This window comes from Schistocerca nitens, chromosome 6, assembly GCF_023898315.1.
Source record: "Schistocerca nitens isolate TAMUIC-IGC-003100 chromosome 6, iqSchNite1.1, whole genome shotgun sequence".
In the NCBI taxonomy this organism is placed as follows: Eukaryota; Metazoa; Arthropoda; class Insecta; order Orthoptera; family Acrididae; genus Schistocerca; species Schistocerca nitens.
Window position 1 is genome coordinate 329,622,061 of NC_064619.1, and position 18,515 is coordinate 329,640,575.

An 18,515-nucleotide genomic window follows, 5' to 3' on the forward strand; every position below is an offset into this window, starting at 1 on the left:
ACAATATTTTTATCGCAACACAATCTGACTTTCAATAATCCCTACAAAAGAATGGCCCTGACTAACATTAACCTATACCTTTCACAGATCACTTACCTCACAAAAACCTTCGTAACTCGAACTACTGCAATACAGCGAGCACCACTACTGCCAGCTAAATAAAAGATTCAAACTACTGATAGGCATAGTTATCAAATGAAAGATTTTGATAGAGAACAAACAATGTATTTACCTTAATAGTGTTCAAAAGTCATAATATATATAGCAGTTCATGACATCCAGTCTTACAAATGTACTGTCTCTGATGGCCACATGTCCAGATCATCAGCCATTTCTCTCCCCACATCCACCACTGCTGGCGGCTCACCTCCAACTGCGCAATGCTATGCGCTGTTAACAGCCAACTGCCCAACACTACAATAGCGAATATTACAACAATGCCAACCAGCTACAGACTGCACACAGCACAGCCAGTGATTTTCATACAGAGCGCTACGTGGCAGTGGCGTTACCAATATAAGAACCTAAACAGCCTACTTACATAGCCCCCATGCTCCCCACAAAAAATTTTACAAATTGTTTTGGGCAGTGGCCAATGCAGATTTGAAATTTTTTTTCATAATTACAATAACAAAGAAATCAAAGGCACACATTTATTGATACAATGTTGGTCAAAAGCTAAAATTTTCTCACAGTCTATAAAGACAGTCCTGATCATTCATCACAGTAAAAGTCCAGTGGTTTTTTTTTTTTTTTTTTTTTTTTTTTTTTTTTTTTTTTTTTATCTCAAAGTCTGAGCAGTAAAAGAAAATGCACATGGAAGTAGTGGATTTCCATGCAGTCTTGAAGAAGTAGTGTTGTCCTTCCAACGGAAAGATAATGCTGACTCTTGACATGCAGACAGGTAATGGGCCACAACAGAGCAAACCCACAGCAGAATCAGTCGAAGTTTTGAAGAATATTAGTAAGTAGGTCATCACAGAGCAGACCCACTGTAGTCCTGGTAGAGATTGCGGTATTGGTGGGCCACCAGATGTGCAGACCCCACTGCAGTCCTTGTAGAAATAATGGTATTGGTGGGCCATCAAAGATTCAGACCCACTGTAGTCCTTGTAGAGACGGCCAGCAGCCATCTGTTGCGACTGTGCAGGTGCACAATCACCATCGAAGAGTTTTGCGGACAATATAGCAAGTCCATAAACCACCACTTGTGCACTCACAAAGTTTTTGGAATTGTCCTTAGAACCAGCAATGCTGTTAATCAGTCCCTTGCTGAATTATTAACACACGTGTAAACACTAACAGTCCCAGCTTCTCATGTATTGTGCATATACTATGACCAACAGAAACAGTGTGCAGTGAAATGTAACTTAATTTGATGAACTGGTGTCTATACAATTATAAATTTACAACATAAGAATACAATTACAAAGGTACAAAATAAATCATTAAGGAACATAATAGTACAGATAACATTTGTTGTAATACAGGCTTTACAAAAGAATAGAAATAAACATGTACATCAGTGTTACAGGAATTATGACATAAGTAAATAAATAAAATAATGAGAACAGTTTTCGAAACATTAATTTCACATATGAGCATTGAAACAGAACAGAATTAATAATGTCTAAACATCTTTACAAAGTAAATAACATATTATTAATGCAAATTATATTTGAGGATAACAGTATTCCTCATCATAGTGAATGTAGCTGAGTATTAGAAAAATTCTACAGCATAAGTCTTATCAGATAAACATATAAAGACAGGAAGAATACAAATACACAAGGGTACACAAACATATAGCGGAATAATACAAAAGGAAAGGACAGGGTTTGTTTTACTGCAGTATTTTGCAAACAAAACTTTCTTTACTTCTTGGAGATCTCCCTTCATTGATCATTATTCCCAAAAAGTCCTATCTATACCTCCTTTCTGTATTCTATTCATGTTTCTTTCAACATAATTATTTCTCATTGTCTTCTTCTTCTTCGGTTATCAACCCACAGGTTGGTTGGCAGCAGCACGCCATTCCGTTCTTTTGTCAACTTTCTTCTTCATATCTGCATAGGTCTGGCACCCGATGTCATTTATTACTTGTTGAATGTAGCTTAATCTAGGTCGTCCTCGGCGAGTTCTTCCTTCAATGATTCCTTCTAATATTCTCTTAATGAAATTGTTATGCCGTAAAATGTGACCTATGAAGGTTATTCTTCTTTTCTGTATATTTCGCCAAAGAGATCTGTTTTCTTTCACTCTTCTGAGGACATCTTCGTTTGTAGCCTTGTCTCGCCAGCTGATTTTTTCCATTCTCCGGTAGCACCACATTTCGAATGCCTCTTTTTATTTATTTATTTATTTATTTATTGTTCCGTGGGACCAAATTAAGGAGAAATCTCCATGGTCATGGAACGAGTCAATACATGAAATTATAACACGATATTAGAAACAGATAAAATGAAATATAGAAAAAAAAAACATATTCAGGTGACAAGTCATAAGTTTAAATGAAGACAATCAACAATGTAACACTGGAATTTGCTTAATTTTTTAGCTCTTCCAGGAGCTCCTCGACAGAATAGAAGGAGTGAGCCATGAGGAAACTCTTCAGTTTAGACTTAAAAGAGTTTGGGCTACTGCTAAGATTTTTGAGTTCTTGTGGTAGCTTATTGAAAATGGATGCAGCAGAATACTGCACTCCTTTCTGCACAAGAGTCAAGGAACTGCATTCTACATGCAGATTTGATTTCTGCCTAGTATTAACTGAGTGAAAGCTGCTAACTCTTGGGAATAGGCTAATATTGCTAACAACAAACGACATTAAAGAAAATATATACTGTGAGGGCAATGTCAGAATTCCCAGATTTTTGAATAGGGGTCGACAAGAGGTTCTCGAACTTACACCACATATAGCTCGAACAGCCCGTTTTTGAGCCAAAAATACCCTTTTTGAATCAGAAGAATTACCCCAAAAAATAATACCATACGACATAAGCGTATGAAAATATGCGAAGTAGACTACTTTTCGTGTTGAAGTGTCACTTATTTCAGATACTGTTCTAATGGTAAATAAAGCAGCATTTAGTTTCTGAACAAGATCCTGAACATGGGCTTTCCACAACAGCTTACTATCTATCCGTACGCCTAGGAACTTGAACTGTTCCGTCTCGCTTATAACATGCCCATTCTGTCTGATTAAAATGTCAGTTCTTGTTGAATTGTGAGTTAGAAACTGTAAAAACTGAGTCTTACTGTGATTTAGCATCAAATTGTTTTCCACAAGCCACGAACTTATTTCATGAACTAAATTATTTGTTACTGTTTCAATATTACACACAAGATCCTTCACTATCAAGCTGGTGTCATCAGCAAACAGAAATATTTTTGAATCACCTGTAATACTAGAAGGCATATCATTTATATAAATAAGAAACAGCAGTGGCCCCAGCACCGACCCTTGGGGAACGCCCCACTTAACAGTGCCCCATTGGGACTGAACATCACTACCACTCTCAATATTGCGGAGAATTACCCTCTGCTTTCTGTTCTTAAAGTAAGAGGCGAACCAATTGTAAGCTACTCCCCTTACTCCATAATGGTCCAACTTCTGCAGTAATATTTTGTGGTCAACACAGTCAAAAGCCTTTGTTAAATCAATGAAAACACCTAGCGTTCGCAACCTTTTATTTAATCCGTCGAAAACCTCACAGAGAAAAGAGAATATAGCATTTTCAGTTGTTAAACCATTTCTAAAACCAAACTGAACATTTGACAGCAAATTATGTGAATTTAAATGCTCCAGTAACCTTGTATATACAACCTTCTCGATAACTTTAGCAAACACCGATGGCATAGAAATAGGTCTAAAATTGTCAACATTATCAATGTCTCCCTTTTTATAAAGTGGCTTCACTACCGAGTATTTTAATCGATCAGGAAACCGACCACTCCTAAAGGAAAAGTTACAGATATGGCTAAGTACTGGGCTAACATACATAGAACAATACTTCAGTATTCTGCTAGATACCCCGTCATATCCATGAGAGTTCTTGGTCTTTAGTGATTTAATTATTAACTCAATCTCCCTCTTGTCAGTATCATGGAGGAGCATTTCAGGTAACAGTCTCGGAACACTTTTTTCTAAGAGCGCTATATGATTCCCTGTAGGAATTAGGTTTCTATTTAGTTCACCTGCTATATTCAGAAAGTGATTATTAAATACTGTACATATATGCGACTTATCAGTAACACGGACATTCCCACTACGCACTGATTCTATATCCTCGACCTGTCTCTGCAGACCAGCAACTTCCTTTACGACTGACCATATGGTTTTAATTTTATCCTGAGACTTAGCTATTCTATCTGCATACCACATACTTTTTGCCTTCCTAATAACATTTTTAAGCACCTTACAATACTGTTTGTAATGGACTGCTGCATTTAGATTTTGACTGTTTCTAACGTTTTGATATAATTGCCACTTTGTTCTACAAGATATTCTTATCCCTCTAGTCAGCCACCCAGGCTGCCTGTTTGTGCTAGTACCCTGTTTTAAACGTTGTAACGGAAAGCAACTTTCAAAGAGCATGAGAAAGGTCTTTAGAAAAGCATTATATTTATCGTTTACTGTCTCAGCGCTATAAACATCTTGCCACTCTTGTTCCTTTATAAGGTTTACAAAGGTCTCTACAGCAACCGGATCAGCTTTCCTGAACAGCTGATGACTATATTTAACACGAGTTGCAGCATAAAAATCTTTTAAAGTTAAAATTTGCGCATCATGATCTGAAAGGCCATTCACCTTTTTTCTAACAGAATGCCCTTCTAGTAATGAGGAATGAACAAAAATGTTGTCTATGGTTGTTCTACTGTTCCCTTGCACTCTCGTTGGAAAAAATACGGTTTGCATAAGATTATATGAATTAAAGAGGTCTACCAGCATCCTCTTCCTTGCACAATCACTTATGCAGTTAATATTGAAGTCACCACATATAACTAACTTTTTGTATTTCCTATAAAGTGAACCAAGAACCTCCTCTAGCTTTAGCAAAAATGCTGTGAAATCGGAGTCTGGGGATCTATAAATAACAACAGTTACAAGTTTAACTCCGTTAAATTTAACCACACCTGCACAACATTCAAACACCTTTTCAGTGCAGTACTTTGAAACATCAATTGACTCAAATGCGATGCCGTTTTTCACATACATGGCTACTCCCCCACACCGCAAAGAGCTCCTCGAAAAGCAGCCAGCCAACCTGTATCCTGGTAAAGGAAGCCTCTGAATTATCTCCTTATTTAAGAAGTGTTCAGATATACCAATAATTTCAGAGTCAACATCTATAAGCAGTTCACTAACTTTATCCCTAATACCTTGTATATTTTGATGAAATATACTAATTCCCTCATTACTCGGATACCTAAGCTTTGTCAAAAGTGATTCCCTTGTTAGAGAGACTTCCCTTAAGCAGGAATACCTATCAGCTGACTTCAATCTAAAAAAGGTGCAGCTCTAACACACACTACTGCAGGAATTTTCCCATGAGTGATCCCACCAACCCCACCTATGCTGTCACCTATAAGCTTTGCCAACCTCCCCTTCCCATACCTGTTGAGGTGCAGGCCGTGTCTAGTGAAACCCGTCCTGCTGATAGACTCCACCGACACCACTGAAATGTGACCCATGCTTTCTGTCATCAGCGCACCCCTCTAATCTTCTCTTTTCTTCTTTTCCACTAGTCCAAGTTTCACATCCGTAAAGGGCTGTACTCCACACATAGGTTTTCATGACTCTCTTTCTTACGTCTAAACTAACATTTCTACTCGTCAGTAAGTTTCTTTTTCCATTGAATGCTATTTTGGCAAGTTGTATTCTGTTTTTAATGTCACTTTTGCTCCTTCCATCTGCTGTTATTTTGCTACCTAAGTAGTTAAATTCTGTAACCTGCCCTAGTTTCTCTCCCTTTATTGTTATTCGTATGGGTTCATTGTAGTTCAGGGCGCCACTCACCATCACTTTAGTCTTTTTCTTATTTATTTTCATTCCATACTGTTCTTTTAAGGTGTTTTCCATTTCATTGAGTGCGGCTTCTAAATCTTCTTTCCTTTCTGTAATTATGGCGATATCATCTGCATATCGCAACATATCTATTTTCATTCCGTTAAGTTTTATTCCTACTTCAATATTCTCTCTTATTTTATCTATTGCTTCTTGGATATATGCGTTGAAAATTACTGGAGATAGTGGGCATCCCTGTCTCACTCCTTTCCTTATTCTTGCTGTTTCTTCTTTGTTTTCCTTCTTAACTAAGGCTGTTTCATTTTGGTATATTTTAAAGATTATCCTTCTGTCATTATATTTCAGACCAGCCTTCTTCAGAATTCTAAACATTTCTGGCCATACAACATTGTCAAATGCCTTTTCGAGGTCTACGAAGGCTATAAATACTTGTTTGTTTTTGGAAATTTGTTTCTCAATTATTAGTCTTAAAGATAAGATTGCTTCCCTCGTCCCTACACCGCTTCTAAAACCGAATTGGTCTTCACTTAGAGTGCTATTCAATTGGTTTTCAACTCTTTTCAAAATTATTCTTATTAGAATTTTTGATGCGTGTGAAAGAAGACTGAGTGTTCGATGGTTTTCACAGTCCATAGTAGATGCTTTCTTAGGTATGGGGAATATGATGCATTTCTGATAGTCTTCAGGAACTTCACCTGTTTTGTATATTTTCTGTATGAGTTGCAGTAATGTAGCTTTCATTTTGTCTCCTGATTTCTTAATTAGTTCAGAAGGTATATCATCAACACCTGCCGCTTTCTTATCTGGTAGTTCTTTTAGTGCTTTTTCAAATTCATCTTTCAGAATTGTGTCCCCTAGTTCTTCTTTCTCTACTTCTTCGCTTAATTCTATCATATTATCTGTTAGAGGGTCTCCTTGATATAGCTCTTCAATGTATTCTTGCCATCTCTTCAGCGTGTCATATCCAAATAGTACCTTGCCCTCTTTGTTCTTTATAGTTCCTGAAGATTTTACTTTCCGTTTAGCAAAGTTTTGTTTTATTGTTCTGTAGGCCAAGTCAGTTTTTCCTTTAACCATGTTTTCCTCCACCTCTTTACAAATGCTGTTGAGGTAATTTTCTTTTGCTTTCCTAGATTCTCTGTTTATTTGGTTTCTAAGCTTTCTATATTTGTTTTCGCTTTGCTCGTCAGAGGCATTTTTGTATAGTCTTCTTTCTTCCATTAGACAAATTATTTCAGGTGTTATCCACTCTTTCCTGTTTACAGGTTTGGCTTTCCCAATAAATTCTTCTGCTGCTTTATGTATGCCTTCTTTGATTTGTTTCCACTCCTCGTTAGTACTCCCGGGAATAATGTTTGATGCCATCTCATCAGTTTTCCGTGCATAAGGGATCACTAGTTCTTCAGACTTTAGGTTATCTCTGTTCCATACTTTGTTCGTTTTTCTCTCTAATCGCTTGAGTTTGAGTAAGCATTTCATCATTACAAGGTTGTGATCACTATTAATATCCGCAGACGGGTAGCTTCTGCAATCCTTGATTTGGTTTTTAAAACGCGATTTTACTAATATATAGTCGATTTGGTGTCTTCTAGTATCTCCTGGGGCTTTCCACGTGTACCTTCTTCTTTTATGGTGGTTGAAAAGGGAGTTCGCTATGACCAACTTGTTTTTGGCACAAAATTCAATTAGCCGGCTTCCTCTTTCGTTCCTATCTCCTAGACCATATTTCCCTACAATTCCGTCAACTTTCTCTTCTCCAACACTAGCATTCCAATCTCCCATTATAATTAAGTTCTCTTCACCTTTAACATAATTTATAACTTTGTTGATGTCTTCATACACTGTTTCTATTACATCGTCTTCTTCTGCCGATGTCGGCATATAGACTTGTACTATTACCGTGTTCTTTGGTTTGGTTCCAATTTTGACTAGTATTATCCTAGAGTTAAATTGCACATATCCTGTGACTAGATTCCCGAGTTTTCCTTTTAGAATTATTCCAACTCCACCGATTCCAGTTGTTCCTTGGTTAGTACCTGTATGAATGATACGATAATTTCCTGATCTGAAGTCTCCTGGTTCAGGCCATCGCATCTCAGATATTCCTATTATGTCTGTTCCCATTCTGTCCATCTCTAGTTTGAGGTTCTCTAATTTCCCGCATTGGAGGAGTGTTCTTACATTCCATGTTGCTATTTTTAGTGTATTCTTCAACTTTGCCTGACCTTCCATTGTCCCCACCCGGAGATCCGATTGGGGGACTATTACTCCGGATTTATGTTTAACAGAAGATTCTGGCATGGTGCGCTACTGATTCTTGGGATATCTTGAGTGATCTTTAATGGAGTGGTTTCCCGTTGCCTTCTCCATCCTATGCCGTTGACTGTGAAGTTCTTCCGCCTTTAGGAGCAATTTCTCACTCCAAGGACAAGAGAGTGCCCTGCCTCTATCCGCTCATCCACTCTCTTTGAGACCGTTGGCACTTGATAGGGGGGGTTTCCTTATCCCGGGAAACATTCGGTCGTCAGAGCCTCGTTAGCAATAACAGGGTGTACCGTGCAGCAATCCTTAGCTGCAACTCGGGTAGGTGAGGTTGACATTTGTACAGGAGAGGCTGTTAGAGTCGCTTCACTGTACCTTACGCCCTCATTGTACAATACTCATTTTGGCCCAAATCTTTTTCATATAACTTCTCAATGCATTCTTTCCCTATTCTCCATAGTTAGGTTCTTATATAGTCTACCCCCTCTTAAGCTAACTTAAATCTAATGAGCTCAGATATATATACTAAGGGACGAGGCAATGCAGCAGTAAAAAACAATTAACACAAACAGCAATGACAAAAAAATGCAAATTGGGAAAGCAAGCAGCAGTAAATCTAAATTACCGGAGCAAATGCAACATTACAACTAATATGAGCCAATGTGCAGCAACAAGCAAAATAAATCAGTAGTAAAACAGGCTCAACAGAGTAATACAAAGTGAAATTTAGTAGCACTATGCCTGGCAAACAGCAGCAGCAAATGATATAACTTAATCTAAACATGACAAAGCTCAAACAGAAAAAATATCACAGTAAAGATAGGAAATGTCTAATAACTATGTCAGATCTTAACACTAGAGTGATGCATCACCTTAACTTACACTACTAAAAAGTTACCAGTCATTGACAAAAATTATGTATGCAATTCCTGTGAGGGGAAATGTCTTTTTGTACTCCCTCGGTTTTTTTTTTTAAGTAGATCATAAAGTTATTATTTACTGGATCTGTAGGCATAAAATATCTATATTAGTACATCTATAAAATTTTATTTTAACCAATGCTGCAGTGCAGCTAGAAACTAGATATTAAACAAAATGAGCAAATAAATACATAAGGCAAGGCGTGAAACGTCATTCACTAGGCAAATGGCGTCTCCAAAGGCAAAAAAAAATCTCTCAACTAGAAAGACAATAGATGTAAAATGTTTCTCATCATTTCATTAGGCATTTTAGTAAATATAAATTAAGAGCTCCACAGTGTAATCATATATTTTCAAGTTTGAGCGTGTCGTATTTGCGATGCTTTCATCAAAGAAATGTCAATAGCGAGGATAATGGCCTCTTTTTTTCTCCACCTAATGGCTTTCTTTTTTCAGACGACTATCTTTCAGCTGGACGCCCAAAACGCATTACGTCAAGGTCACTTACCTTTCTTACCGAAATATTTACGACAGCAGTTTCCGCTACAGTGACAGTCTCATATAAAAATTTCACAGGTCGAGAAATTGCTTTACAAATGTGTAGAAACAAAATCCTATAAATACAACAGTGTCCAAAAAATTTTCGGTGGCATTGTGATACATTCACACATGTACACACATTTCATAATTCTTAAAGTACAATTCTTGGTTTCCAACATCCTTTTCCACAAATCAGAGTCCCTAACCACTACTCATTATTCATATACATATAAACACATACTCACATTCCTCATATATGGTAGCATCATCTTATTGATCATAAACATACCTCAACAGCGTAATACACATCATCATCATCATAATAATAACATCATAACAGATCAGTCACATCTCAAAATCGCCGCAGCTTCTTTCAATAATTTCAAGACCTTCAATAAAGTCATCTACCTCAAACGTACTTCAAAAATCATGCTCCCTTACCAAATACGACATTCAAAGCTCTCATAGTATTACAATGGTTCTGAAAAAATATGAACAGTTCACACAGTACAGACAAAATACAGTTTCGTAAGTGTGAAGTTATCCAACTGTGTAATTGTGTAAACATGTGACACTGATGTAGTAAAAAAAATGTTTGTCTCTCAGTTAAATGATCAGATAGCTGTGTTAGAGAAATATGGTACCAATTTGTAAAGTTGTATAAGCAAATGCCATATTAGCTAGGGCTCCTTGTGCTTGCCAAACACATGGTACACAAAGTAAGCGTGTACCCCCCTGAGGATTAATGTATTTATATCCTCAGGTGTTACAGATTACAGCAATGGAATGAAATTTATCACGGAAAACCTTTATATCTTTGTAATTCAAAAATCTTTAAAAATAAATGTTTTTAAGTACACAATTAATCACTCAAATGCGTGTACTGTAGCGCTAAACTGTGCGTCTTGTTGTAAGATAATTCTGTGGAAGTGTCGTTGTTATCGTCATCCGTAAGCAAAGTTCTGTAGAAGTCAATGTACTTACCTCGTAATAAACAAAGTGAATTGCTATGCTTATAGATATCGTAGTTGTTACGCTTATTGTCGTGATGTACTGTACTGTAACGTATTGTTGTGCTACGGAAAAGGCTGTCTCATTGTAGCTGTACCACAAAGTTACTACTAAAACATGTTTTACTTTCCAGAATAATTCAGAAAAACTATCCAGAGTTAAACAGATACGCCTCAAAAGCAACAATGTAAATTGTGTCACATATTAGTAGCGTCGTGATATAATCGTGTAGTTATCAAAGAAACCAAATGCTAAGTCATCTTTAATCTCACAGAATGTACTTCAAATAAAGAACATCTTTTCAAGTAAATCAAAATGTTGTATCAAAATCTCATTAGCAGTACCAGCAAATGTTCTAAGTATGTGAGTCTTATAGTCGTTACATAATCGTGCAACTAACAAGGAAGAATGTACACACACAATAACACTATGTCGTCTATTCACTATAACAATGCACTCGTAAATACTGTCTAAATATGTTCCCTAGTTTCTAGACTGGATAGTTAACTTTAAAACATTGTTGCATGTTAACAGTTTCTAAGTGTGACAAAGCATACTAGTAACGTGAAGTGAAAAATTTTATGGCAAAGACAAAGTTAAAAAGCAGATTATCTTTCAATAATCGGTTTTACATGTGAAATGTGGTGCAAGCCTTTACTCTTCCTAAATGCTCAAATTTTTCTCAAGGTTAGCTAGCGTCTATGATATTTTTCTCGTAGCCAGCCAGCGCACGTGGCTGCCTGCGGTGCGAGTCATTGTCTGCTATCTCTTTGTTGGCGTGCGTCGTTATTGGGATTAGCAGACCTAACTTCTACAAATTCACCTTGCCGAGACGGCCCAGCCCTGTCTGAATCCCGCCAGTTCTGATGAAATTCAGGTCTGTCGTTATGATTATATCGTCTGTCGTCATGTCGGTAGTTCCTGTAGTTTCTTTCTTGTCGGTTAAGTGGAGAATTTCTCCCTGAATCGTAACTGCACGGTGGAACGTTGCGTCTGAAGTTATTCTGTCTCCCTTGATAATAATTGTTTTGGTTCCCATATTGTCTGTTTCTATGGTTGTCTCTGTCACATTCATTACTATGGAAATGCGATCTTTCTCTGTAGTCCAGAATTAGATTTTCACTTTGCAGCGGAGTGTGCGCTGATATGAAACTTCCTGGCAGATTAAAACTGTGTGCCCGACCGAGACTCGAACTCGGGACCTTTGCCTTTCGCGGGCAAGTGCTCTACCATCTGAGCTACCGAAGCAAGACTCACACCCGGTCCTCACAGCTTTACTTCTGCCAGTATCTCGTCTCCTACCTTCCAAACTTTACAGAAGCTCTCCTGCGAACCTTGCAGAACTAGCACTCCTGAAAGAAAGGATACTGCGGAGACATGGCTTAGCCACAGACTGGGGGATGTTTCCAGAATGAGATTTTCACTCTGCAGCGGAGTGTGCGCTGATATGAAACTTTCTGGCAGATTGAAACTGTGTGCCCGACCGAGACTCGAACTCGGGACCTTTGCCCTTCGTGGGCAAGTGCTCTACCATCTGAGCTACCAAAGCACGACTCACGCCCGGTCCTCACAGTTGGAAGGTAGGAGACGAGATACTGGCAGAAGTAGAGCTGTGAGGACCGGGCGTGAGTCGTGCTTCGGTAGCTCAGATGGTAGAGCACTTGCCCGCGAAAGGCAAAGTTCCCGAGTTCGAGTCTCAGTCGGGCACACAGTTTTAATCTGCCAGGAAGTTTCTCTGTAATTATTACTACTCTGCCAACGGTTGTCATACGGGTGGTGTCTGTTTTGGTCACGATTTACGTTGTAAGAACAGCCTTGTCGTGTCCAGTTATTATTTCTGTCATCACAGAATTGTGACGGATGTGACCTGTAATTGTTGTGCTCCTGTTTTCGCGTCCTGCGATTGTCAGTGTCAATTTCCAATTCTTGTAACAGTCCCTGAAAAGCTTCAATGTCGTCTTTGCAACGTCCTGCCAAAATAATATGTCGTAAATGTTCAGGAAATTTGATTAAGCAAATGCGGATGAGTTTTGAGGGGCTGTATGGGTTTGAAAGATATTGATTCTTATGTAACATGTCTTTGAAATATTTGACAAGACTGGAAAATTCAGATTGTTCGAAATGTTTCATCATTATGATGTTATGTTTTACTCGGTCTTGCGTAGCTTGAGACCAATATGCTGAGAGGAAGGCATGATAAAATTCTCCTATCGCATTCTTACAGCTGGTTCATTCATTCATGGTAGCCACACATAAATTCTAATCTGTGCTCTAATGACCAGTTGGGAGGAAAACAATGAGAGAATTGATGAAGCCATGCTTGTGGATGAATGTCGTTGCCAGAATTCTTAAATGTTTTGAATTTACGTGTAGTAATAAACAGCTTATAGTCAAAATCATCACGTCAGCGAGTTGCATGTTACGTCGTTTCGGCGGTTCCATCTCAAAATTCGGTGTACCTTGCCAATTTCTTTCATAATTTCCAAAGTGCCCTGTGTTTTAATTTTGTGGCTGTTCCGTATTTCTATGTCCCTCTTCCCGTATTGGAGCGCAAGTGTCCTCTGAAATATGTAATTCTTGTATTACCTCTGTCAACTGATCTTGTACTTCCCGGATTTCTCTTTGATGTTGCGTATTAATTTGATTCTGATTTTGTTTGAATTTCCTAATTTGTTCGTACTCTTCTGTATCATTAAAGACTACCAGTCTTGTGTCATTCAGATTATCATCTACCTTCATAGATAAATTATTTAGCTGATCCGAAAGTTCGACTACTTTCTCTGATAATGAGCTAATTTCCTCCACGTGTCTTTCTGAACCAATTTTCAGAGTATCTACTGTGTCCTTTAAGTTTTCCTGAGTTTTTGCAAGTAGCGTAACCGAATCTGTAGATGCAACTGAGTCAATTTTAGCCCGCAAGGTCTAGTGATTTTCATGAACAGTAGTTTGCAGTTCTTTTATGGCTGCTTCGTGATTCTGTAATGCATTTTCATGCCGTGAAAAAATAGGTTGAAAATGCTCACAAATTTGTGTTTTTATGTCATTACAGACTTTTTGACATTTCGATTCGATGTTATGTAACTCAGTAGTTAAATCTTCACATGTTTGTTCAAGTGTGGTGTCTAACCTTTGAAGATTTTGTTCCATTGTGTCTAACCTTTTGAAGATTTTGTTCCATTGTGTCTAACTGTTGCTGTGTTTGTTTCTGATTTTGTTTCATTTGTTGCATTAATTGCAATAATAATGTATTTGTGTCTGGAATCTGTTCCTCTATGCTTTTCGGCAGAGCATTTGCACTGGCAACATTCACATTTTGACAAGCAGAAAATGTGTCTTAACTTATTTGAGAAAACAGTGAGGATCCAAAACCTGAATCTACAGTATCTGCGAGATTGTGTCCTGTCATTTCGGATTCCTGAGGCGAGCTGTTGCTGACCAATCAATCGATAATGCTTCCCTGTTCACTAATTGTTTCACTGTCTACGCCATTATTTGCTGCCCGCCATTATTTGCCGCCCGCTCCATTTCCCTATGTACAATTACCAAATTACCACTTTGAATGTCTTTTAATTCATTACACAGTGGTGCTGATAAGCTACGCTCGTCGTCACTATTATTTCTCAGTTTACTTTGGAGCCTAGTGTTGCGTTTTTCACACGCCATTATTGTCACAATATTTCACACGATAACTCAGAAAAGCACAATTTGAAGAGCAAAAATAAGAGAACACATTAACATAGCACTGAAAATAATATCTATTAAATTGCAAGCGCAGCTGCAAAATACTTGGTGCAAATCTATATGCATGCCACAGCTGTTTTACTGTACAACAATGAAAAACTACAACTGCAAAGGAAATTCTCTCTATAATTACGTGCTAGCAATAAACAATAGCTACACTAATTACAGAAACTACAAAAAAAAAGTCAGAAGATTCCAGTGAGGTATCCTCGGCTAAGGGTCGACATATGAAACGTCCCCTTAGAAAACTTAATGAATTACTATGCAGATAAACCTCTTACATTATTTGATTTTCAAACAGCTGAGCAGAACTGAACGTACTCAGACATTTCGCTCTTTACCTATTCTGATCAACACTAAACTGACACACAATATTTTTAGCACAACGCAATCTGACTTTCAATAATCCCTACAAAAGAATGGCCCTGAATAACTAACCTATACCTTTCACAGATCACTTACCTCACAAAAATCTTCGTTACTCGAACTACTGCAATACAGCGAGCACCACTACTGCCAGCTAAATAAAAGATTCAAACTACTGAAGGCACTAACTACTGATAGGCATAGTTATCAAATGAAAGATTTTGATAGAGAACAAACAATGTATTTACCTTAATAGTGTTCAAAAGTCATAATACATATAGCAGTTCTTGACATCCAGTCTTACAAATGTACTGTCTCTGATGGCCACTAGTCCAGATCATCTGCTCTCAAAACTACGCCATTTCTCTCCCCACATCCACCACTGCTGGTGGCTCACCTCCAACTGCGCAATGCTATACGCTGTTAACAGCCAACTGCCCAGCACTACAATAGCGGCCTGGCACAAAGTCGGCATTCCGAAACATCCAAAAGGTGTTTTATAGGATTCAGGTCAGGACTCTTTGCAGACCAGTCGATTACAGGGATGTTATTATCATGTAACCAATCTGCCGCAGGCCGTGCATTATGAACAGGTGCTCCACTGTGTTGAAAGATGCAATCGCCATCCCTGAATTGCTCTTAAACAGTAGGAAGCAAGAAGGTGCTAAAACATCAATGTAGGCCTGTGCTATGATAGTGCCACGCAAAACGACAAGGAGTGCAAGCCCCCTCCATGAAAAACATGACTACACTACAACACCACCACCTCTAAATTTTACTATTGGCCTACACACGCTGGCAGATGACATTCACTGGGCATTCGCCATACCCATACCCTGCCATCGGATCACCACACAGTGTACCATCATTTGTGTCAAAAATGTTTCAACTGCTGAAGGAAACATCGGTTTTTTTTCTGTGCAAGCTGTAACCATACTAGCCTTAAATATGTCAGCTTGTAAGGTATCCTTTATTTTCAAACTACATTTTATTTCCTCATTTTCCAGATTTACATTTTATATCACGTCTGCAGGTATCAGTAAGATCAGGCAGCAATGTAGAATGCATAACAGGAGTAAGATTATGGTTCTCACACTGACTGATGTGGTGGTATTGCCAGTAGATGGTGGGATGAGGAGCCGAGACTATCTGTGACAAAGACAGTTACACCAATGCACAATAAGTAGAGAAACCACAGCTATTCTGTCGGGAAGCAAGTCAAATAAATATTTACTAATAAAAGCCACTTGTCCACTACAGGTATTAGGAGAAGGCTATTGGTCATAAACATTTTATTACAACAACATTACAACACAAGAAAGTAGTCATTTCAATCAAGACATTGATAGTTTTGACTTAACAAGTAATATATTGTTTCATTTATTATAAGATTATGGTGATTTTGTAAAAAAAACACATGTCAAGGGCATCTACAAACATTATTTCATGTAATATAGCTTTCCGCTTCATCATTTATAGAATCACACTTTCTAGAGAATCCAGTGGCACTGACACTGCTTTTGTGGTGGACATCAACTAAGAGAGCTTTGTGGCAAAACAGGGAGGAGACAATCCTACATGACGGTTCACCAAGAAATCGTAAGCTGGGCCAACCTTGGCCCACTTTTTCTAGTTTTTCAAGATTGATGTTTATTGTGTTCCCCTGACCCCTCCCCCCTCAAAAAAAGTCCCTTGTGATAAAAGCGATGGTTTCGGAGTATGTTTTAACACAGAGTGCAAAACTAATTGGGTTAGGGCAACTTCAGAGTGTAACACAAACACCAGAAGTATGTTGATGAGATCAGAAAAGAATGAAGTTAGCCAGTTCCAAAACAGAGTACTATTCTCTCGTAATTTGTCTGGGTTCATTTATTCTCATTTTTATATCTGAAAAATCATAGGTTATTACATCTTCTTTCCCTTCTGCAGGCCACTTCCAAAACTTCGTACTTTTCTCCATTCACATCCCCCATAACTTTCTTGGTTCTATCTTCTGTGACAAAACCAGAAGAGTAGTCTGTTACAATTGGTTGCAATACAGTTATTTTCTTTCTGGTCTTCCTTCCATAATTCCTCCTCTTTTTTTGTAGGGTTCTCATTAGTGTCACAGTCCTCCTGTCCACTATCCACATCATCAGTTGGAGAATCATCAGCACTGAAGTCAGACTCTTCACTAGAGGATCTGATACACGAGTAATTTTCTCTTGGCCTTCTCACTTTTCTCCCCTTCTCATTTACACATGATTCAAGCATTTGCATTTCCAAGTCTGCAGAGGTGATTCTTTTTCCAGGTCCCACATTTATCGATTTACTTTTTCTTCTTACAACAGGTATAGCCTCTGCTCTCTTACTAATTACCATTTCAAGGAATGCTTCACTGGCGCATTCAACATTCACAGACAGTTCAGCACTAAGCAGCATTTTCAGAACTGCATTTGCTTGAAAAGAGTAGATGCCACAACCCCTAAAACACGAAACCATGGTTTAATTTTTCCTTGAAGATATTCTGTCACTAGCTTCTTAAGAGATCTTGGAAACATCCATAGGTACAGTTTTGAGTTTTTCTCCATTTGTAGTGCTGTGCCATTCATATAGGATACTGTATGGAGCAATTATATTTTATTTAATTGAAACTGGGGCAACTTTGGCCTGGGATAAAGTTGTCCTAGATAACCTATATTGCAACACCAAGTGTAATTTCAATATGTTGTAAGAAGGTACACAGAAATTAATGTTATTTTATACTAAATAATGTAAAGAAATTGGTACTTACTCGAATTTTAAGGGTGAAATTAAAAACCACAAACTAGAGAGTAATTACACTACTTTACCAAGACCAGAGAAGGGAATACTTTGTGACAACACTTCCAACACAAAATTGAGTAGGAAACCAGTGTGACCAATTTAGACATGCTATACAAGCTAGCAGAGGGTACAGAACACCTGGATTTCCAGGATCTTCAATGTAATCTCTGGAGGAAAATAATTTATCTTTTTCCTGTAAATGGGAAAAACTTGCTCCATAGGGTCAAAATTGGTCCAGTTTACAGTAATCCAAAGACACATTCCATAAAAACATGGGAGAACTGCCGGATGTCAGCAACGTCCTGCCACGATATTTCGGCGCAGAGTCTTCTGGCCATCTTCAGGTGAGTACAACTGTAGTAGCACTGGCGAGTATGCGCTGAGCTCTGCTATTTAAAGCCATACTGAGGTGACATTGCGCATGCGCTGCTCAGCGTGCACATTCATAACAACTCCGTGCGCTGCGCCTCACGCCCTCCATGGTGAAAGCTTGGCATATCGATATCAGGTCGATTTTCATCTTTATGCAGATAACTACGTTGACTACAAAGTTTCTCTATAACAGGATTCCAAGCAGAGTTTATCTGATAACCGTTATCTCGATTGATGAGAGTCTCATTGTCAAACAATCTTATTTCCCTGGATTCATTGATAATCGAGCTCCAAATTTTGATGTATGGGCCAAAATTATTGTGGCAGGACGTTACTGACATCCGGCAGTTCTCCCGTGTTTTTATGGAACAATCAGTACGCCGGGAAAGCTTTAAACATCACATCAAGCAACTTTACGGGGAGGAAGTGATAGAATGTATTCGAAGATTTGACAAGTTACGTGAAAGAAGAGT